Here is a 25,244-nt window from a genome sequence, read left to right on the forward strand (position 1 = left end):
AGCGAGCAGGGGGTGGAGTACCCTAGTTATCCTTTAAAGATCATCTATTTGCTAAAATCTTCCCTTCCTAGATGCTGATGGTATTTTTATTGTGGTAGAAGAGTGCTATGTACTCATACACAACAAAACTTTACAAATAAGCACTGCTGTAAAAACTTGCAGGTAACCTTCCATGCTGCATATAAAGCTGGGCTACCAGAAAGTGTATCTTGACTGCCAGGTTTGCAAAGCTAGTAGCCCAGCAGACTGCCATATTCATTTAGAATTTCTCCACCCTGATCTTTCTTTCTTTCTGTTTTTTTTATGACAAACAGATGACTTTTACAGTCGTGCACCATTGAGGGTTAAAACACTTGTTTTTTTATCACTGAATGTGTCTTCATTAAGCTGGAAACAAGGATTCATTTTCTCTGTCATTTGCATTCTAAATTGAACTGATTCTTTATTTATTCAATAGCGGATTTCTCAACCTTTTAGTGTTTCCGATCTTCTATAACTGTCAATTGGTGGCAATCTGCATTATAGCTCATTAAGGAAACAGCTGTGTTTGTAAATGGCCAAAGCTTTGAATCTGCATTGTAAAAATAAATTAGGATTTTTAAGAAAAGAACAAAAAATTGAGCTGGGTTTTCTGACAGCCAAAGCAATCCTTTTAATTCACCACTAACTCAAGCAATGAAAAGAAAGATCAAACCAAGGCAGGTGATCATTTTAAACAATTGGTAAATGCAGACAGTTCTTTCAGGTGAAGTTCAAAGGACTGTTTCTAAAATGTAGGAAATCCTTGAAAATGGCAAAGGTGAATAATTATCCTTCAAAAATGAATACATACAGTGAGTAAGTCAGAATCGTTTAGAAGGAAAAACAAAAACTTGACAGCATAGTTACAGATTTTGAGATCTTTTATTTACTGTAGGAGTGGGACTGTGAAATATGTCTGAAATATGTAAGGCCATAGCAAAGCAGAGTTAATAGGGTTGGAAACAATTTGACCTGTCATGTTCTTTCTGTAGATTTCAGTAATAAGTGAATGGTGGTACTACCAGCTTGTTTAGCTTTTACTTCTGCACAGATCGGGTAGCTAAGCACAGAGTGCATCTCCCCTATTTCAGTAAAGTCTCTGTAAATGTACACAACCTCCTAGTAGTATAACACATAGTGTAAAGCACCAGTTAGTACATAACTAGAATGATTCATTCATCAACACTGCTTTTCTTCCTGAACTTAATGCTTGCATGCAGTCCTTTACTCTGAGACCCTGATCTTTACCAGAGTGCTTGTTGTGCTTCCCATAACTTCAAGTCTGATTCTTGAGATAAAATCCAAACATTTGTTGAAGTGTCAGAATCAACTGGCCACCATATGGTTCTAAACTGATCCTGTCTGATTATCACTTGCTTTTTCCACAAAAATAAACTGTGAGATCTTAATAATTTGCAATTTTTTCAAAGGTGAACAAAGTAGTGTGAGCATGACTTGTCTTATGACTAGCTTATGGTTGCTCAGCTTGTCTTTGGAAGGACACAGCAGGAGCTGGTTTTCTTTGTGAGTTGAAAGGAGACAATTTTTATACAATAATCATATTAGATGTATATCATACATATTCGAGTATTTACAAACTAGTTAGAGATGACAAAAAGCTTTTTTGCTGTTTACATAAATAAATAATAAATTACATAAATAATGCTTACATTATTTTAGATGAACCCAGCCACAGGGGATGCACAAACCAGTGTGTTTCTTCGGTCCCAAGCCTGGATAAATGGGGAGGGTTACGTCAGGAAGGGCATCCGGTGTAAAACTTTGCCAAATCAATATAGAGACAACAATACAAATTTCCATACCGGATCGGTCGAGCCCTGGATTAACAACGACCACCACCCCTACTGTTAGCCAACAGGGTGCTGGCGGAAATTGAGCTACTGTTGGCCGAAGAAGAAGGAGAAGAAGAGGGGGGAGACGTGTCCGGAGGCAGGAGGAGAGGAGGGAAGTGGAACTGAGGGTAGGAACTTTGAATGTTGGCAGTATGACTAGTAAGGGGAGAGAGTTAGCAGATATGATGGAGAGAAGGAAGGTTGATATATTGTACGTGTAAGAGACTAAATGGAAGGCCAGGTGGATTGGAGGTGGATTCAAATTGTTCTATCATGGTGTGGATGGGAGGAGAAATGGGGTAGGAGTTATTCTGAAGGAACAGTATGTCAAGAGTGTTTTGGAGGTGAAAAGAGTGTCAGGCAGAGTAGATAGATAGATACTTTATTAATGTAATTAATGTACTTTATTAACAGAGTAATGATGAAGCTGGAAATTGGAGGTGTGATGATGAATTTTGTTAGTGCATATGCACCGCAAGTTGGGTGTGCAATGGGTGAGAAAGAAGATTTTTGGAGCGAGTTGGATGAAGTGATGAACAGTGTACCCAAGGGACAGAAAGTGGTGATTGAAGCGGATTTCAATGGGCATGTTGGTGAAGGGAACAGTGGAGACGAGGAGGTGATGGGTAGGTATGGTGTCAAGGAGAGGAATGAAGAAGGTCAGAGGATAGTGGATTTTGCCAAAAGGATGGACATGGCTGTGGTGAATATGTATTTTAAGAAGAGGGAGGAACATAGGGTAATGTACAAGAGTGGAGGAAGATGCACACAGGTAGATTACATCCTATGCAGAAGAGTTGATCTGAAGGAGATTGAAGACTGCAAAGTGGTGGCAGGGGAAAGTGTAGTTAAGCAGCATAGGATGGTGGTCTGTAGGATGACGTTGGAGATCAAGAAGAGGAAGAGATTGAGGGCAGAGCCAAGGATTAAAAATGGTGGAAGTTGAAAAAGGAAGACTGCAAGATTGAAGTTAGGGAGGACGTGAGACAGGCACTAGGTGGCAGTGAAGAGTTACCAGACGTCTGGGAAACTACAGCAGATGTAGTAAGGGTGACAGCAAGAAGGGTGCTTGGCATGATATCTGGAAAGAGGAAGGAGGAAAAGGAAACCTGGTGGTGGAATGAGGAAATACAGGAGAGTATACAGAAGAAGAGGAAGTGGGATAGTCAGAGAGATGCAGAAAGTAGACAAGAGTACAAGGAGATAAGGCGCAAGGTGAAGAGAGAGGTGGCGAAAGCTAAGGAAAAGTCGTATGATGAGTTGTATGAGAGGCTGGACACTAAGAAGGGAGAAAAGGACCTGTACCGATTGGCTAGACAGAGGGACCGAGTTGGGAAAGATGTGCAGCAGGTTAGGGTAATAAAGGATAAAGATGGAAACGTACTCACAAGCGAGGAGAGTGTGTTGAGCAGATGGAAGGAGTACTTTGAGAGGCTGATGAATGAAGAGAATGAGAGAGAGAAGAAGTTGGATGATGTGGAGATAGTGAATCAGGAAGTGCAATGGATTAGCAAGGAGGAAGTAAGGACAGCTATAAAGAGGATGAAAAATGGAAAGGCTGATGGTCCAGATGACATACCTATGGAAGCATGGAGGTGTTTAGGAGAGATGGCAGTGGAGTTTTTAACCAGACTGTTTAATGGAATCTTGGAAAGTGAGAGGATGCCTGAGGAGTGGAGAAGAAGTGTACTGGTGCCGATATTTAAGAATAAGGGGGATGTGCAGGACTGCAGTAACTACAGTGGAATAAAACTGATGAGCCACAGCATGAAGTTATGGGAAAGAGTAGTGGAAGCTAGGTTAAGAAGTGAGGTGATGATTAGTGAGCAGCAGTATGGTTTCATGCCAAGAAAGAGCACCACAGATGCAATGTTTGCTCTGAGGATGTTGATGGAGAAGTTTAGAGAAGGCCAGAAGGAGTTGCATTGCGTCTTTGTGGACCAGGAGAAATCATATGACAGGGTGCCCCGAGAGGAGCTGTGGTATTGTATGAGGAAGTCGGGAGTGGCAGAGAAGTATGTAAGAGTTGTACAGGATATATACGAGGGAAGTGTGACAGTGGTAAGATCTGCGGTAGGAGTGACGGATGCATTCAACGTGGAGGTGGGATTACATCAGGGATCAGCTCTGAGCCCTTTCTTATTTGCAATGGTGATGGACAGGTTGACAGACGAGATTAGACAAGAGTCCCCGTGGACTATGATGTTTGCTGATGACATTGTGATCTGTAGCGATAGTAGGGAGCAGGTTGAGGAGACCCTGGAGAGGTGGAGATATGCTTTAGAGAGGAGAGGAATGAAGGTCAGTAGGAACAAGACAGAATACATGTGTGTAAATGAGAGGGAGATCAGTGGAATGGTGAGGATGAGGGGAGTAGAGTTGGCAAAGGTGGATGAGTTTAAAAACTTGGGATCAATTGTACAGAGTAATGGGGATTGTGGAAGAGAGGTGAAAAAGAGAGTGCAGGCAGGGTGGAATGGGTGGAGAAGAGTGTCAGGAGTCATTTGTGACAGACGGGTATCAGTAAGAGTGAAAGGGAAGGTCTACAGGACAGGTGTGAGACCAGCTATGTTATATGGGTTGGAGACGGTGGCACTGACCAGAAAGCAGGAGACAGAGCTGGAGGTAGCAGAGTTAAAGATGCTAAGATTTGCACTGGGTGTGATGAGGATGAACAGGATTAGAAATGAGTACATTTGAGGGTCAGCTCAAGTCAGACGGTTGGGAGACAAAGTCAGAGAAGCGAGATTACGTTGGTTTGGACATGTGCAGAGGAGAGATACTGGGTATATTGGGAGAAGGATGCTAAGGATAGAGCTACCAGGGAAGAGGAAAAGAGGAAGGCCTAAGCGAAGTTTTATGGATGTGGTGAGAGAGGACATGTAGGTGATGGGTGTAACAGAGCAAGATGCAGAGGACAGAAAGATACGAAAGAAGATGATCCGCTGTGGCAACCCCTAATGGGAGCAGCCGAAAGAAGAAGAAGATTTCCTGTTTTAGACGGCTTCTTTAAAACTTCTCTGAATGCACTTCTTTGTTATAGATCAAAGTTAGTAAGTCACATTGTACAAGGTCAATAAGTCTGTTAACAAATACCTTTGTTACTTAATTTTACAACTACATAACCAAAAGTAAAACAAAACCAATCAAACAAAGAAAGTGAATGTTTAAGTAGTGATGCACAAAGAAGTAAAGCTTTGAGCACAGACTTGTCATTAGCACAACAAAACAGATGTTGAAACTACCATTGATCCTCGTGTCACCATGCCATTGTTGAGGTATTAACAACCCAACACAGAGTTCACACACAAATTCTTGGTTTGTTTCAAAAACCTCTACAATTAACACAATTGAAACCAAGAATAAACCTGGCTCATCCTGACTCTGCCTAGTTTTCGGTTACTAGTGGAAAAGCAGCATTAATGTTACATTGAACGTAATTAATTTGAGTTAATTTGAATACACACGGATTTTTCTGAATTTCTTAAGAGACAATTGATAATCCTAAAATCTATATAAGAGTTTTAGTTTACACAATTGTATTCTGCCTTTTGTGACACTCTTGTTACTCTACTGGTCTGAATGATATAAAATAAGGACATTCATAAAATGAGCCTGCAGCATACTATGAGCCTTACAAAGAAGCCAATTGTTATTAGGCTCAGCTAAGCAATTTCACTGCAAATACTGCAAGTTGGGAAAAAAAAAGAAATTATGAATGCTAGTAATTAAACACAGTTGCATGAACAACACCCTTTGTTGCATTACCATATATACACGCGTTTAAGTTCTCTCACATATAAGGTGAAGCTTGATTTTACTGTATAAGTTCCAGTATATTATAGTGTCAGTCATATAAGTCAAATGCAGAAAACTCACACTATTGGTCCCAGAGATTATGATATGCTAACGTCCAACTGAGAGAGTAACCACGTATCAAACTGCCTTTTTTATTTCTATGTATTGTGGCTACGTGACCACATGGTAATACCCAAACTATTCTAAAGCGACGTTTGCATTGTTTTGTGTTTTTTGTATCTCACACCCTCATACACCTTTATTGTGAGAGCATCCCTTATCTACGATGGAGCGTTTAATGAGAAGAAAATATGAAGCTGGTTTTAAATTAAAAGACGTTGAAGTATCGAAAGAAATAGGTAACTGCGCTGCTACAACAAAATTCGATGTGTCTGAGAAACTGGTGCGAGATTAGAGAAAGCAATAAGATGTAAAAAAAAAAATGTAAGTGTCGTATTTTTGAACAGGCTTATAAATCGGAATCTGATTTTATGATCAATTTTTTGGGTTTCAAGACCCAACTTATACGCGAGTATATATGGTTATTACTCTTGGTTAATTTCAGTTTAAACATTGAGTTTACAAGCAACAAAACAAGCCACTGCATCCTGATAAAAGCAAATTTAGCCTCTAGTTGAGGGACTGGTAATTGCAAAAACATAAATACATCATGTTCCTTCACAAACAGTGTTGAGTTACTTGTCTTTGAATGAATTTTTTGGCACTAAATAAATACACATGTATGACATATAATGTATTGCTGACAGTTGATGGAATTAATGTTGAAGTAGACAAAAACATTAGCATGACCACAATTTTCGTGCATCAGCCTATACTGAATCATGAGTACTGAATTTTGCTCATCACATTTGTAGTCCTCCAAAACTTTTGTAGAAATAGGCCAAACTGCTTTAATATTGAATTGGTCAAACACATAGTGTGCATCTTTAACTAGTCTGCAAATGGCTTCCTATACAAGTGTACACACACAGGGCTACTTTAGCATGTGCATAACGTTTGCTTTCTTCTGTCCTGACAGAAGGAAAGAAAGGGACTATGACTTTAATCATCAGCATAACAATGATACTAAAATATGTAAGTGCAGTTGTAATACCATTTCTTTTAATTTGCATTGTGCTTCATATGAAATATGCAATGTAGATAAATAGGGTCTGACAAAATTAGGGATTTATGTTACACCAACGTTGCAGTTTGCTTAATTTAGTTACAGGAGCGTCAATTTAAAGCATCCTTTAATCTATTTTTTTTTATTTCTTACCCACTACTTTAAATATTAACCTGAAAAAATAACAACATTTAAAATAATGCAATAAACAAACTATGCATATAAGGACCTGGCCACACATTGCACATTACACTGGGGGGGGAGCAACCAAAGAGGAGCACTTTTTCGGAAATAATGGTAGACTTAATTATTAATCTGACTGTACTGGCATTAGGGTCTGGTAGTCCTAGTTTGTACAGTTAATGCCCCAGAGTTTTTCTTATAACAAACTGTGTGCATTAGGAGCAGCATAATCACTGCATTACATTGCATTCTAGCACTGTTTAGAGAATAAGTGGAAGGTAAGGTACTGTATATTGTGAACTTAGCGGAAGAAGAAAGTCAAGGGAATCTGCCATCAGTGTAGCTTCATTTTGCTTGGTGGGCACTGCATGGTGTTCCTTGCGTTATGTTAAAGTGTTTCTTCTTGTTTTAACCCTTTTTATTTGTTTTCTCATTTATATATTTGTTGATCCAGCATATATTTGCTTCAGAGCAAGATAGCACCAAGAAGGAGGATTCTTTATATAGACAATGATATATTTTTCTTTTTTTTAGACATGTAAAAGTGGTGAAAGTTAATTCTATGTTGAAAAACATTTAGAATGGAATTTACCTGTAGTTACCTTTATCTTAAGAAGAAGTACACTGATGTAGTTATTGTGATTCCTTCATCTACAGTATATGTACTTGGTATTTATGTTTGCACTAGTAGGAGTAGGCAATGCGACCTGGGGTAGGGGCTCCAACTGGCGCTGCCCAGAGCAAAACATAGCCTATGTTATTCCCCTTTACAAATGAAGAATCTGTGAAAAAATTGGAGGAGATGGGTTCGATAGTGGGGACTTGCATACTGGAGAAACATTCAGCGTTACTCAGCACTGCACAGGCTGGGGCACCGGCTGCATTTTAAAATGAAGCATACTCTGCAGTAGGGAATCTCTGCCAAATTTTGTAAAGATGGATTCAACATGGTGGATTTGCATACTGGACATATATATAAATAATCCCAGCAGCACTGTGTACTGTACAAGGCAGAGAGCAATGCTGAATGGGACAGCAGTCCATTGCAGGGTGTTCTCATGTAGACAATAAATGTCACAATAAATCTCCCTAATAAACCTAATGTATACATTTATGGGATGTGGGAGGAAACCCAGTCAACTGTGACATGGGGAAAAGATGCAAACCAGACACAGATGCAGACACGGTTATGAATTATTCCACGGGGCTAAGATATGCCAGTACTGCTTTTTCCGAAAACTCTCCACACTTAATTCACAATTAGAACTTTTACTTGTTAATAAATAGAGAAACGCTGGACAAAATCTGTGCCGGAAAATTCTGTAAACGCAGTAGTTCTTGGAAAGCCCTGAAGATTAATTACTGAGTGGCTTTTTCACAGCTGCACACTATTGACAGACACTTGTAATTCAAGAAAGATGGATGGCCAATTCATCTAAAGGAAACTGCAATAAATGCACATTTGCATTGCAGCATTTATTATATTTCTGGATTACCAGTGTCAATATTGCATTGATAACTGTAGTTTAGCACCAATTAAAATGTCTTTTCCTTAGCTCGAAGTGAGAGTAGCAGTTTGAAAAAGGTTCCCAGTAGACTGGTAAATCCCCTTCTGAGCGTTACCTCAGTTTGGGAGGTGATGATGAGTCTTGTTTACAGTTACAAGAACTTCATATCACCCAGGTATGGTTTCCCTTTCTCCACTCCCACCTCTAATTTCTTTTCATGCCATCTGCCACGAATTGGTAATTGTGATTTCTTCCTAACTGAACAGAAGCTGTGAAAGTAACAACTATGCAAATGGTTCTCACAGATCTGGATTTTTAAAAAATGTCCCCTGTTTATTCACTGTATTTGAAGTAAAAGTGAGCTTTGCTGTATACTTTGATTCAAGAAGCTGATAAATTTAATTTAAACCTTTGTTCTACTCAAGCTAACTTAAAGTCCCTTCAACTGATTGAACTAGACAATCTGAATCTGCTATACAGATTTAGTCATAGCTAATATATATTCTTGAATCAAGCATTAAAATTAATTGTTGCACAAATTATAATAATAAGACATCACAGCTGGTGATGAAGACAGTCCAGAAACAGAACCTTGACAAATTCAGAACATTTTCAAAGTAAACTGCATGAGGAAGGCAATCAACACAATCAAGTGCTACATTTACTGCGATACACTTTACTATTCTGTCTTCTGCCAGACCATATGAAAAGGTAGCTTTTCCTGATGATGTTTTAAACACCACCTCTTGATATGCCTTGTACTTTTTTATTATATGAAGGTCAATAACCTTTATTATTGTCTTATATGATTACTTACCTAAATATATATGTGAGGTGGCATGCAAAAAAAAAACTTTCATTACTGTGTTGACATTATTGACAAATTAAAATAGGCAAATGTAGCTTTATCCCTCTGCTGTGAAACAATAAAGCATTCAACTCTGGCTGCCTCTGTTGGATAGATGTCCTACTTATTACTGTTGACTGAGGAACGTAATTTTACCATGTCCTTCTTACTTTATATAGCTTAACACTCTCTGAATTTATGGGCTAATATCATTCAAAATTAATTACTGACAGAACAGTCTCATGTTGCCTTAAATGGACACATCCCAGTGTTCCGCTGTCAAATCACTATTTTCTCATACTCCACCCATCCCAACATACAGTAATATCTATAACAAGTATATGTTCGCAAACTTTACAGGGGACTAATGCAACTCGTGTCATAGGGTACTTTATCGCTTACCTTGTAAACACCACCTTAGGGTGCTTTGTGGAAACCCATTGTCAAGTTGTTACTATTTAGATACTTAATATATATTTTTATATTATTGAAAATATTGCCACAATAAGGACAAGAACTATATTTGCTTTCATGGGAATTATACAGGTCTGTGCACAACATCTTGGACTAGATAGGTAACATTAAGATAAAAATTTCCAATTCTGGACCTGAATGCTTAAGAGAGCCAACTAAACATTCTGTTAACAGCGCATTAAAAAGTGGAAAAAAAAGTAAACAAGCAATAGAAAACTCCCAGCAAAATCTATCCCAATATCTACCATATAGTAAACACTCTGCAAAGTGTTTTACAACACAAAACATTACTGTATTTGGTAAAGAACACAACCCATAACTAGGTAAGTTACTGTATTTCTGTTCTAATCAGATTCTGTCCCCTAGAAATATCCTCTAAGTCTCTATTGTCCATTTTTTTTTATTGTGGTTAATAAGTGTTACATTCTAAGAAACATCTACACCTATCCCTCCTAGTGAAATTTTTAAGTTCACAATCGCAATCTGAACCCACTGCTGGTCTTCAGTTATTATCTTGATACAAGCTACCTTGTTTAGAACTGGTTCTCAAGCCTCAAGTTTCTCCAGAACTTCATTCAACATACAGTATATCTTACTGTTCTGCACCCCCATGTGGCACGAATAACAGAAATAACAAGAATTTAAAATTGACTGAACTCCCTTATTGCACATTGAATTTAACTTTGTCATATTGAGTACCACGTCTGACATAAAAGTGATTTATTTTTTTAAGGGAATGGTAGAAACATCAGCAGCAATAGCTGAATGGGAAATGTTTTTGACATTCTTAACCATTTTCAGAGACTCTCAGACATCACCTCCTTACCATTTTGTCACTCAATATGGAGCTTTCATGTAATAGAGTTATTGACTTTTATTACTCCTTTACTGGAGGCTCTGAGAAAAGGGATTAAGTGATCAATTTACATTATTGATAAGTTCTTTTTATAGCACTGTGAATGTGTGTTGCACCAGTGTCGTGACAGGATTTTAAATGGCATTAAAATTATGTTTGGTTCTGTTCTGTTAAGTGAAAAATTGCCTCTTTTTGGTTACCATTCCTTGTATGATGCACATTAAGGCTTGCAAATTCATTTCATTCAAATATTGACTCATGCATACATAATTTTTCAGCCATAATTGTATTATGTTGTGAAATTATAGACAATCATTGAAGCGTAGTAATTTAAGTGGTAGCCTGATACTCACTTTTCTAATCAGATACTGCATTGCAGATATTGAATTTGAATAATGTTTTTCATTTCCGAAATAGAAAAAGAATACATGCATGAAGGCATGAGAGGGATGATGCTTTCTTGAGCTCATGAGCACGAATAGTGCAGAGCTAAAATAATGCAAAAATGTATATAGTATTTAAAAAAGGGAAAAACGAAGCCCTAAAGCAGTTACCAGGACGTACAGTATCTACTATGTATCAGGATGCATAGTGCAGGCAGTGCAATGACCTGCAAAAACTGTGGCAATCCATCCACTCTAAACAGGCTGGTGGTAGAGTTGCAGTTGAAATGAGATCCCCAACAATAGTGTCTGTACTGCTAAATCAGTGCAGAAGGATTTTTCTGTGCGGGAAAGTATAATGAACAAGAGTAGTGATTTAGAAAACAAAATGGGGAAAGTTACCTCATTTTATTTAAACACTTGAAAATGTTTTTAATGCTTGATTATCTTTATTATCACAATTTTCCATTTCATTCTTAGGTTTTTCCAAGAGTACCTGAAACAGATTAGTGACATTTGCAAGTACCATATATTCACTAAAACATTCTTTTCTAAAAAGTTTTGAAATTACATAGTACAAAATTGGTTCATACTGTATATTTTGGTTGCTAAAATAAATATTGACTGAGATATATATTTATTTACATAGTATGTGCTTTTAGTTGGATTTAAGTATGTTTATGATGAATTAATAGAGTGACAGCTTAATGACATTCAAAGCTGCTTATATGACATGACAAGTTGAGATTTTGAAGTATGGAAAGATTTGATTTTGGTTGCGTATTTCATGAAGTTCTGAATCTGAACATGAAAATATTTTTTAATAAATTATTATGAAATAAAACATTTTTTTCATCTCATATTGCTTTACTTCATGCTATGACATCTTATTTAATGAAAATACCTCATATGAATTTATCATAATGTCAGTCTCCTCTATCACTGACAAAGTGAAGTACACTAAATTTTCAGGGTTTCAAAAACTGCAAATTTATTGATGCTAAGACAATTGATGAAGACACTGCTCTCTGCCTAACAGTGTTTGACTGTTTATATGTTTCAGTACTTCTATAACATTTCCATTCATCAAAAAATTTACATATTAAATGTCCCCAAAATGTAAAATTCGATTAATTAAAAATTCTCATGATCTGAGGAGACTAGAACAGCCAGGACAATGTATTTCTTTCCTTGGATATGTATTATATCAACTGACACTTCATTTAAGTTTAAAAGTCTGCAATTTGCAGTGAAATTCAGCTTTGTAATGGACATAATCAAGCACCGGACCAAACTGTAAATATAAGGAGAATACCTGAATGAATCAATGCTTTTCTCACTCACAAGTGTGTTGTTTGCTCCAGAATGGAAAATAAACATTATTTATATTTTATGTCTGTCGAATGGACAAGCTGAAATAAATTAAAAAATATATATAGTTTATGAAAAATTTTTGAAGTGTGTTTGTTGTGATTAAAATTTTATAATTATGAGAAGACAAAGCAATACAAAACAGCAAGAAAGGGTATAAGTGAATGACAGCAACAGACCCAATTGCCATCTATTTCTTTTACCATCCCTGTCAAGTGTTATTCTTCCAGGAAGAAGGGCAAGGTCACCTTCTTGTGCCAACACTAATACACGTTCTTAATGATAACATTTTCTGTTTTTTTATTCCCAATTCTTAACAGAAATGCAGCACTTTTTTTACATGTGGGTATTTCTACTAGTGTATATCTAATACTGAGTTACAGTTATTAAATTTTGATATAAAAATAGAAACTTTGTGTCTAGTTTTGATCCTTTTTTTACTGAAAACTGTTCACATATTTTTTTTTCTTTATAAATGAGTATATAATAACACATTTATTTTAATAATACTATGATGGTCGATTATGCATCTGTCTGATAAGGTTAATTTGTTTTAGTTTGCTGAAATAATCTATACTGATGGACAAGAGCAAATCAAAACCATGGATTTAGAAAATATCCACCCATTTATTTTCAATCTCTCTTAACACAATCTTAAATTATGTGAGACTGGAACTATTCCAGCACTATTGAGGACTGTGTGGGTGATCCTCAAGTTGCCCGCAACTGGCATGACCACCATAAACCCAGAATATCGATAGTCACAGATACGGATGGACTGGGTAATGAGGTCACAAAGATAACAAGTAAAACATGCAACATGCTGCGAAGAAATACTATACATTGCTTAATAATTGCTTAATATAAGCTGTAAAATCCAACTTGGCAACTAATATTAAGTCCATTTTGATTGGACTCCGAATTTAAGCAAAAGCACTAAAACAAACACATAGAAAACTGCAAGCAACTTGGAGTCTATGCAGCTGTAACCAAAAAACAAAGTGTACATAATAAATTTCAGTTGTGGCATTTTATATGAAAACACATCGTCTGTAGTATCAGTCAGTCAGTCATTCTCCAACCCGCTATATCCTAACACAGGATCACGGGGTCTGCTGGAGCCAATCCCAGCCAGCACAGGGCGCAAGGCAGGAACAAACCCCAGGCGGGGCGCCAGCCAACCGCAGGGCACACACACACACACACACATCCATACACCAAGTACACACTAGGGACAATTTAGGATCGCCAATGCACTTAACCTGCATGTCTTTGGACTATGGGAGGAAACCAGAGCACCCGGAGGAAACCCACGCAGACACGAAGAGACGCAGGGAAGACATGGGAAGCAAACCCAGGTCTCCTTACTTATCTGCAGTGTTTTTGATCATGAATTTACCATTAAATTTATGAATACCACCAAAGCTTAGAAATACTGAATCATTTTCACTTTTCAAATCTAAACTTAAAACTCATTTGTTTAAGACTGCTTTTTCTCTTTGATTACAATTGCTCTGTCTGATTTTAACTTTTCTATTTTACTTATTGTTTATAATCTGTGTTTTGTCTATTGTTCAGTGTCCTTGAGTGTTTAGAAAGGCGCCTACAAATAAATAAAATGTATTATTATTATTAAAAATGGATATGCCGAAATTAATGCTCTATCAAATCTTTTATCCACACTAAAATGAATTCTGCTGTTTGGATTTTTCATTATTAAGAAAACTTGAAGTTGTTCCAGAAATTACTTTTAAGTTTAGTTTTTGAGGAAGGTGTGAGGAGTGATATTTATGGTGCAGAAAAAAATAGAATTATTTCCAACTAGCTGGGCCTTCCATTCATATCGCAATTAGCATTTTCTCTGAAAGAATTCCACAAGAATAAAATGCAGCCGCAAAAAATCAAATTGTACAAGCCAAACTCTCATTTCAAACCAGAGATGTACTGAAGTGTTACTGTATACAGACTGCTGTTTTTTGACTTTGCTACAGTAAATTTAAATAAACATATTTAAAATCATGTTCACTTTCAAAATGGCTTGTGTCTATATCCAATTAAAAAAAAAAAAGAAAATGGGCAAAAATAAAAGCCAAAAAGCAATGTCTAAACAGGGAGCTAAGTATGAGCATTTACATTTCACTTTAAAATGCACTTTTATTAATAATGGATCTAAACTATTTTTCAGGCTTCTAAAAGGAATAAAGTTGTAGAAATCTTTATGATTAAATTAGTTTTAAGTAATATTTAGTCTGCAATTGTCACTTTTTATTATTTAGCATTCTGTTTTCCTTGAGATTCATTTTGTAAATAAGAAATGAGGTGTGAATGAAAAATTCCAACATTGTGCATTCAAACTGGTAAATACCAATCAATTTTTGATACCATTCTAACATTGCTGCTACCAGCTTTAAATGTCATCAACAGGTACACAGCAGTATATGAAAAAACTATTTAAAATGTTTATGAAAACAGAACTAAGTATACAAGCAGAAAATTTTCACAAGTCTAAGAATGGTGTAATAAGATAAACTGTAAACAATGCTTTCTTGTTGCTTCGAAAGCTTGCATATTGTAATCGTTTTTAGTTAGCCAATAAAAGGTGTCATTTTACTTGACTCCTCACTACATCCATGAGGAAAAAAAAATCATACATTTGGTCTGTTGACTAACTTAAAAAAATTTAATTGCCAATTAAATTGTCAGAAAAAGCATCGACTAAACAACGCAGTTTGTATAATTTTAATAGCCTACCTTATGCTGTAGTACAGTGCTTTTCAAGCAGTGTACCACAGCATGGTGGTGCACCATGAGAACTTCCCAAGTGTGCCATGGACATAATAGTGTAGCACACATGGGTCTAAACTAGAGAGGAACAAGCTTCTCCGGTGATCGAGATCTGCCTGTGGAGGACAGGACTACCTGGAGAAGATGATCTAAAGGCAGCTTCATGATCGCTATGTTGCAGACACAGCACTTAGAGCAATTTGGACATGTGTCCTACCTGCTACAGTCTAGGTGGGTGGTCACCAGCAAGTCACAGAGGGCCGGTGGACAGTGGGCATGCATACGAATTGCCTGTGAGGGAGGGAGGGGCAGGCAAAGGGAAAAAGCATCTGAGGATGCACCCAAAGTGCTCACTAAGTGCCGTGTCTGTGAACGCTGATCTCAGAGCTGCTTTTTTACCAGCTTCTCCTGCCCTTTCAGACACGTGAGGGCGTGTATAAGATATAATGTTTTTTTGTGGTTAGTAGAATAGTGGCGTGCCTTGGGATATATTTAGTTAAAATGTTTTAGTAAAACATGTGCCACCACAGAAAAAAAAGGTTGGGAAACACCGCTCTAGTAAAATAGCAAGTTGTGTTGTTATATACTTAAACTTCTTAGTGGAGATAAAATTTAATGAAAGTAGCATAATAATAAACCAGACACATGTGCATACTTACAGTGTGATGATATGAAAAGACTTGCCAAATAATTTGCTGACAAATGTGTGTACTCATGGTGAAAATGTTCTATTTAATGAGGTCTTTAAAATGATAACGACAATTAAATATTTATTTATACAAAATTTTAAAAATACAGTACATGCATTTTGAAAATGCATGCAACCAGTTACCCAGGAGTTTATATGAAGTAGGATTTCAGAGAGTGTTGTATTTTGGCTTCATAATTTTTGAAAATAATTAGTAAACTGAAGTAAGGTTCAATGGGCTGAATGACCGGTTTCCATTTGTTTTAGAACCATACTATTAATGATACGAGAAACGGTGCCAAGTTTAGCTACACCTGGATTATTCATTTAGAAATAGAGAAGAAGCAAAACAAAGTTGGTGTCTTGTTTTTTTAAGAAACAGAACATAATAACAAAACGTAACCCACACTGAAAGTATAATAAAATGTCCTGAAGCCAGTCCATGAAATTCAGAACATAATCCCCTCCTGACTAAGAGAGATATACAACAAATAAGCTTCTTCTAAATTGGTTCTTTATACAGGGAAAAACAACAAATGAAATTTACAGGGCCAACACAGGTTCTGCATGCTAACTTGAGGATTAAATTAATAGGTTTTTTGCCAAATTCTGAAAAAACTGTAAACTGCTCCTTGTAATAAGAATTATATTTTTTCTAATTTGACACAGTATAAAGCAACCTTTTCCCAGGGAGGTGGCTTGAGATTCTTCCAGTTACGTAAAATAAGTCTTTGTGTGGCATAGTATACTACAACCGATTTTCCGTAGCAAACATTTATCATATTTGGCATTACTCCAAGTGTTGCTGTTAAGGCATTAGGAGTGCTCTTAAGCTATCTTAAGAATATAATGTTTGCCCAAAATGGCCCAAGTGTAAGTAATTCTCAAAACAACTGACCTAGCAATGTACAGTAGGCACTTGATGAAAACACTCACATTAAATGCCACTTTTATAATGAAAATTATGATGAGGCTACATGGACCAGGGAGAGAGACACAGTCAGAAACAGCAAAGACATTCTGAGAAGCCGTGCAAAGGGTGTGTGAGTGAGTGAGACAGAGAGAGAGCGAATCAAACACTTGAAGAGCGGTACTTACAAGATCTGCTCCTTTGCTTGAACCCATTGTCCTGGGTACAGTATGGATCCTGATTTGAATCTCCTCACAGAGTTGTGGAACATGAGTGCAGCAGTGCAAGACAGAGCCAGTGGTATAAATGTTCAGACAGTGGCCATGGCAAAAAACAAATCATTGGAGCTGCATGGAAGGAGCTGTGGAAAACCAGATCAGATAGCCGATGTGTTAGGCTACCAAACACCAGTGATTATAAAATGTAGATCAGAAAAAGCCATAGACAAAAAAAAATCATGTAAATTGAAGATCATATTATATTATCTTATCAAAAGGCACAACCACCAAATAAGAGTATTAAAACATGAATTTCAACATTAATATCAAATACTCAACATCAAAACTCAAATGAATATTCATAAATCTCCAATTATCTTCAAAGGCCAAAGTGATAAATTGTATGGTGACTACTCCAAAATAGCAATCATACAAACTTAAATTGCCTTGCAAAAAATGAATCAATGTATCACATAAATGTGCTCTAGCATTCAAGCCACAAGGTGGACCTAAAAGGTTCAGGCTGCACGTGTACACACACAAGGTATGCTTAGTATTCTGCAAGGTCTAAGGGCCTGCTCCAATAGAAACAAACTCCAAAAAGTTCTGTTCTTTGGATAAGAAATGCATTTAGCTTATCATGGAATACTGGACAAAACTGATTGTGATGATGTTGAGTTTGTTATAATTATTTTAATAATAAGTTATTTACTGATGTGAGCTTGCCAGTTACTTAATGCACAGTATCACCATTTGCTGGGGGTTTGAGGGACCATTTACCCATCTGCCCCTCAATGCAAAGATGCCAGTGCTCAGAGATTGGCTCTTGCCCTGCATACATTTTAGTCAAATTTTGATGAAAATTTTGTGAATGATGGACACTTTTAGCCAAATGATGGTGTAATCTGTACATACTGAACCAAAAAGTATTTAGCAAATGGCTGAAATTTTAATTGATAAATCCTTTTCCCATCATTCACCAAGGGGTATGTTCCTTGAAATTTTTTATATACTTTGGAGATGCTGTTTACCTAACCAGTATCACTACAAGGATTAGATGTAGGTGAAAGGTGAGGGAAGCTAAGTAGGTTGCCTTTGAGGAAGTTTGTAATTTGTATGTAGAAGAAAAAAGTGTGTTATTGGAAGGTTAAATTTGGAGCATAATACTTCAAAATATGCAAATAAAAAATCAATATAGAGATTTTGCAATCTCTAATGACTTCCATAGGTTAAATACTGAATAGGTTAAAGAAGGTTAACATAGGTGAGTATAATGTACAGGAGCAACAGATGAGAGGTTTTCTTCTTTAAAATGTATCCTACATTGGTTCTGTATCTTTCAGTAAATGGTGAACCACTTAATTGCTGGTGAATTGACATTGATTAGTATTGACTGGAGCACAGAACAAATCATACAAAGAAGAGTATGAGCAAGATTTTCTCTCTGTGGCTAACCACACAAGGGTGTACTTAAGTGGACCTAAATATTTAATATTTTACAGCCCAAATATTTGTACCTCAATAGTAAAACAAAATGGTAAGTATTGCCATACTGTCTTCAGTTTTAGATCTCTGTAGAATCATCTTTATTATGCTTGGCTATTTTTAAATTCCAAATTATGTTACAGTTCAGTCTACCTTCCTAAAGAAGGATTTGCTATATATATATATATACTAGCTGTGTGTGGTCTTGACTCCCTAGCAGTTTTACAATATTGGTGAACTTTCAGAGGTATCAGTTAAGTGGGCCGGGACAAGTCATTATCTTACCTGAGATGGATGTGTAGTCGAGTGCTGCTGTGGCACAAATTGACTGAAAAATGCTGGAACCTGTCCCAGGCAAACGTATGGTAGCTCGCTGTGTGAACATACAACGTGCATGTACCACAAAGCGGAGTTTGTCTGCTTGGGTTGAATGAGAAGTGAGGTGCATGCATGTGGCATCTCAACAAGTGCTAGTCACACTTCTATAAGATTATACATCTACTGTAGAATTCACACCAATTGTGACTGTGCATGAACACACACGTTTTTCATAGAGAGAACTGAGGTACATGCAAGTGCCAAAAAAATTAAAAAGTGCATGTATGCGCTATCTAGTGGCTGTGGTTGAGTGTGAGCAGAGTGGACTGCTCCATATATACACACATGCACACACACACACGCAGGTCTTTCATTTATACATGTCTAATGAGAATGCTTTAAAAGACATTTAGGAGCTTGGAGGGATGTTCAGTTTGACAATATTGATTGACCCAACGAAATGAAAGCAGTACCATCTAATAAATATCTTGTCTGTTTGTTTTCCATCATAATGCTGAAATTGTGTTTAAATGTATCTTTACAGTTTCTGTAATAATTATTTACAGATATTTATACTACGAACGTTGGTCTGCCATGCAAGAGAATTCATGTCAAAAAATGTTTTGTCATTTGAATTTGGAGATCTTATGAAATTCTCCTTGAAAATGTATTAGTAATGGTAAAGATGAGAATGGGGCTGAGGTATAAAGCATAATCACATCAGCAAAATTATTATGTTTTCTGTTCAAGCCCTTCCCATATGATCTGTTTTGTTTCTGACTGCTGTTAGAGATGCACAGCAAAGAAGGAGTTCTATAACAGTCTCAAAGAGAGCTGGTTATAATGCACCCCTTGTTTGTTTCCACTTTCTAATTTGAAATAATCTAATATTATTTATGCAGGCTTCTGAACTAGTATAATGCAGTTTATTCCATGCACATATGTAGGGGCAAGGCACAAATTCAGGCAATACTGAAAATAGGTATTCCCATTCAATTATATCAAGGGTTTTTCTGTATCCCAAATAGTAAGACTTCTAGGAATTGAATTTCTGTAGGAGAATATTTTATAATGGCAAAGACTGAATACTAAGAATTTGTCTTTAATAAATCTGTTTTGATCTTGTGATACTAGAGAGGCAAGCATTTTTTCTGTCTGAAATTTTCACCAGGATCTTAATATCATTACTCAGAAGTGAAATTGGCTTATGTAATGTAGACAGTAATTGGTGTTTGGTTAAATTATTTTTGTAGAATTTTAATTTATGTAGCTTCATTAAACATTGCTAATGATAATGATAAGTGAGATGGAAACTTTACAATTCTAAATATCTCTCTGGGCCTGCAGTTTTCCTGTTTTGCAATGGGTTTATTGCAGCTTGAATTTCAGAGTGCCATGGGGCTTTATCAAGGTCTTTTGGTCATGATTGGACTCAGAATTTAATTTTTTTCTGCTTGTTTCTTAGTCTCCCAATTTTCTTTCAACATTGTGTGTGGTGTTTTGGTTACCAAGGAATCCTTTGGTTTCATGTATGTTGTGTTTCAACACTTTATTAATGATATTTTCCTGCAACACCATTTTGTTCATCTTATCAGCATCATCTTATGTGCCAGCATTTTCTGGTCCCATTGCCATGATGGGAGAGTCATTTTATAGGGGCATGTCACAGAACTCATTTTGTGTAACATTATTACCTCATCCGAGATTGTGGATGCACCCTGAATATTTAGCATTATTTTGTTGTGTTTTGAATCTTCTGGTTATGAAATTAATTTCAAACACATATAATACCCACCCCTGACTGGGGGTGAGCTTAAAGTTAACATGCGATATCAACAATTATAAATCTTCATAATTGTGCAGCAGTAATAGTGGGGTAAGGTTAACAATCACCTTAACAATATTAAAAACTAAATAAAAAAATTAGCAGCCATAAAGATGCATAATAATTCGTAATTTATGAAGTAATTTGTTATTTAGCTACTGTTTGAAAACAACAAATGTTAGAAGCCAAAGTCGTATTTGTAATTATAGAAAATAACTCAATAACTCTTTGGAGAAATGAAGATATGGGAGTGGGACAATTACTCTGAACCTCAATTCTGAACAAAAGATTGATCTGATACCTTCTTTTGCACATGATGGCTGATATTGTAAAATACAAACCTTTTTTCCCATGATTGTAGTAGAGAAATAAAAAAAATATCTGGATTTGGCTGTCTTCAAATATAATATTGTTCTTGTTTTGGATGTGAAGTAGCATTTTTTTATCTTTTGAGTTTGTCTAATCAAACTGTAAGGCATTGTGAGTGTGATTTTCTGGGAAGGTGTTTTATCATGGGAAATGCTTTTGGGGACACACCTTCAGACATAAATGAATCCTTTATGTGAAATCCACTAATTCTTTTCCTGTAGATGCACAGTTATATACTTCTGTTACTACTACAGTTTATCTGTTTGTACACTTACTGTCCTTTAGGAATATATTTTATAGTTTCAATGCACTTGCACCGTGGAACTATTATCAGACTTCACCCAGGTATGGCTGTCACTATAGTTTCTGTATTAAACAGGAAAACAGGCTAAATAAGTTTTAATTACTAAATATCATTTTATACATATCTCTCTATTATAATAAAAAAAATCTTGGGAAGAGAGACGAGACGTGACTTTCTCAGAGAGAACCTGTCACCTCCCGCAAGACGAGACTTTGTGCCAAGAGCCTGGGGCCGGAAATAAAAGACAAAGAGTAGATAACAAAGTAAAACATCGTAAAGAATTCAAAAACGTTGGCGCGATACACATGCAGAGCAGGTTAGAGATAATGGAAGTACAAAAATTCGAAAGTCTCAAAAAAAATGATAGTAAAGATTGCATTAGCGCAAACACAAATTATTACTTGGTGAAATAACGGAACAGCAAAATGAGATCGAAAATATTGTTCGGATTTAAACTTTAAGTCAGAGACTACATCAGAAAAGTAGTGTTTCTTCCCAATGAAGAGGCGTATCTGCGAGAATTAAAAGATTTGTTGTTTGGTGAAAGTGAAATCCCGCAAGAGAAAATTTCAAGACCCGCGAGACAAGACCTTATGCAAAGAGATTTGGAAAAGTCCTGCCCACATCTAAAACATTTACAATCACGCACACGGTTCAATCATTTCTCATTTGTGTGAATACTATTGTCAGACACAGGTTCGTGTAGAGAGAAAGAAACAATATTCACTCACGGGCAGTTATACGTTGCATTGTCATGATGTAATTCCAAACACGGAATCAAAATTCAATGCAATATTGACGAAAAGGTAAAAGCAAAAAGAGATCGAATATATGGACATAGGTGATATGACAGAAATCTGTAGATATTGTTTGGCTTTAAACTTTAAGTCGGAGACTTGTAGATCATCTAATTCGTGTTGCCATCAGGGAAAAGTAGTGTTTCTTCCTAATGAAGAGGCCTATCTGCGAGAATTAAAAGTTTTGTTGTTTGGTGAAAGTGAAATCCACATACGCGAGCAGCAGAGACGTGAAGTTGCTGGTACATAGCACAGGCAGGCAACGCCCCCTAGTTGCCAAAAAAATCAAATAGAATGTGGCAATCCATACCATTACTGTAGTTATAAAGCAGACAAAGATCAGCAACACATTCAATATGTATTGAATTCCAGGTGGATTCCAGGTGACACTTACTGTATCTTACTGTTACTTGAAATCTTGGCAGTAAATTAAGGCAATTCTAGTTAGCTCATCTTCAGACTTTATATACAGTATCTTACTTCTTGACTCTTGAAGCAATACACTAGCCAATTATCAAAAGTTCATAAATCTGATATCCTGCTTGTTTCATCACGCAGACTTTTTTTCCTGGAGTTGACTGTGGAGTGTTCTCCTAAAAGACCTCATATCTACAGTTCTAACATCATACTGTAGATAGAATATAGCGCCCATATTACTATATATTCAGAATTGGTGCTTTTGAAATACATAAAAAAATAGAGGCTAGCAGGATATGCTTGTGTTACTTCACACTCAGACGTGGCACTTTAAAACAAGTCAGGAGTGGACTACTTTGGTTGGGTTTGAGGGGGCTCTGCGGGTTTTTTAAAGAAATACCTGTAAAACCATCATATCAGCAGTTGAAAGTCGTATTTGAAATGCATTGTACAGACAACTGTCACAAAATGCCAGATGTTACACACATACAGAAACAAAATAAAACAGCAGCAAAGCAATTTTCCGAAATGAATGCATTTTATGTAGTCCTTAACTCAGTTCATTTCTCTTTATTCCTGAACTTAATTTTAGTCCTCATTGAAGAAAGCTATAAACATTTATCAATCCTGCGCCATCACCTAAGATTTTAGAAATAAATTCTGCAATTTATACTAGATTACCAGATTCTAGAGTTTATATTAGTCCCATCATTCTGATAGTTTTGTTTTTTTAATCTCATTTCACACACTACAAACTTGTCAGTTATTCTTCTATTGGCAGCTGTCACCATTTGTTCAATGTGGATTGGGAAAATGCTCAAATCCTCAAGTGGAACTCAGGTTTGCTTGTTGTATTCTCTACATTATGTTCCATTTCTTCCAAGTGTTTTTTCAGCTTTACCACAAGGCATTTAGTTAAGAGTTCTTTCTTATCTTTCATCTCCTGATGCAAATCATTCAAACCTTTCTACAGTTTACATTCCTATATTTCATTGATTTCGTATCTATCCTGAGCCCAATTATTGGCATCCTAACGTCGGAAGCATTCTTCTGTGCAAGCTGGTGTCAATGTCAGGGGACACGCTGTGTGTATATTAGAGTTTCGGACAAAAATGATGCAGTACCCCCTGGTTTTGCTGTTAAGTCTAATTTGACATTCTTGAATTTTTCTTGTCATATTATCTGATTATTTGTCTTGATGGCATTCTCCATTGGCAGTAGAGTTCTTAATTTATATGCTCAGTAAAGAGCTGTATAATGTCTGCAACAATTAGCATGTAGATACAGAGAAGCTCTGTAGTATCTAAATATATTCTAAGAGAGGTATACTGACATATTGTATAGGTAAGTGATGGAAGAAGGAAAGGTTGGCTATTGCACAAGACAAAAGAGTCTCTTCCTGTCATTCACAATAATTACTGTATATTTTGAGAGATCTGGCTTTGTCATTAATTTTCCTGGCATAGCTTCTACTTTTGGCAACTGCAACATTTAATCACCATTTTACAGTGTTAATTTCATTTCACTGAATCGCAACGTTTGTAAAATAGAATGAAGTAAGGCCAGGTTTACACAAAAGTTGCAGTGCTGGAATTTCTTTTAAATATAAATTTGTAAACAGCTATGTGAACAGCACTGTCTATGTGAGAACATCATAGGAATGCTTTGCATGGATTGGTGTAACATTAAAGGAGAACAATGAATATGGATTTATTTGGGGTACATTAGGAGAAGCTTGACTATACCTAGAGCTTATCATTTGCTGCAGGGAATTGAAAATTCCACTTTTCCTTTTGCAGTTTTCTTAGAAACTGCCAATTTGCTTTCTAAACCTCTGATATGCGTACCTCAAAAGAAGCACTTTTACTAAAAGGTGCAATCATCCTCCTTGTCCTGAAAGTAGCTCTTTCCCACCTCTTCATATAGCTCAGGAGAGATTAAGGTGTATGTTCATTACCCTGAATACAGGATAACAAAAAATAAATCTCCTTGCTAGCGATTGATGCACTTAGAAACGTATTAGCTGTGTATACAGACTTAGTTCTCTAATTTGTATGAGCCAGCTCTGTAGAGTTGAAGAAACGGCTTCATTTATCAGGTAAGGCTGGGAGGAATGGGAGTTGCATTTTAAAATCAACAGGCTACCAGCTTCATAAAAATGCGATGAGATGCTTACACAAGGCATCGCATTTTTTTTTTCTGTATTATGTTTCAAATCCTTGCTCAAAGACCTTTTCAGTATGCTGCCTAAGGGTATTGTGTATATTTGCCAACACTGAGTATCATTTAAAAAATGTAATATCATTCCATTTTTTTCAAACTATTATATTATAATAATAAATATTCTGTCCCTGTTTTCCTATGGCTGCCACTATGACAAATGTTTCCTGATGCCTTTTCTCCCATGTACTGTTTAACAAGACAATGACAAAAACAATAATTTCTTATGACAACCTAATGTTTCTTTAAACACTAAAAAATGTGTTTGGTTACATGGAGCAGATTGTGGGGATTGAGAATCATCTTGTTCTGGGACACTGTGCCGAATCATTTATTGTACAAGAAGGAAAGGAAAAGACCCTGAAAAGAACATAATTTCAGGATTTTTTCACAATAATGTATACATTTTTCAAGATAATGGTTAAGTTCGGCTTTCATATTTCTCAGCACCTTATCTTTCAGTCGCTATGTGTGGAGGGGGGTTTGCCA

At 36.4% G+C, this 25,244-nt stretch overlaps 1 protein-coding gene across 1 annotated transcript in view; it reads left to right on the forward strand.

Annotated features, from left to right (window-relative positions):
* The window catches only part of LOC114645437 (spermatogenesis-associated protein 16-like), a 92,744-nt gene that overhangs the window by 42,753 nt on the left and 24,747 nt on the right, over positions 1-25,244 (forward strand). The gene's annotated exons all lie outside the window — the stretch shown is intronic.

The sequence above is a fragment of the Erpetoichthys calabaricus genome, chromosome 2 (genome assembly GCF_900747795.2).
Source record: "Erpetoichthys calabaricus chromosome 2, fErpCal1.3, whole genome shotgun sequence".
NCBI classification, from domain to species: domain Eukaryota; kingdom Metazoa; phylum Chordata; class Cladistia; order Polypteriformes; family Polypteridae; genus Erpetoichthys; species Erpetoichthys calabaricus.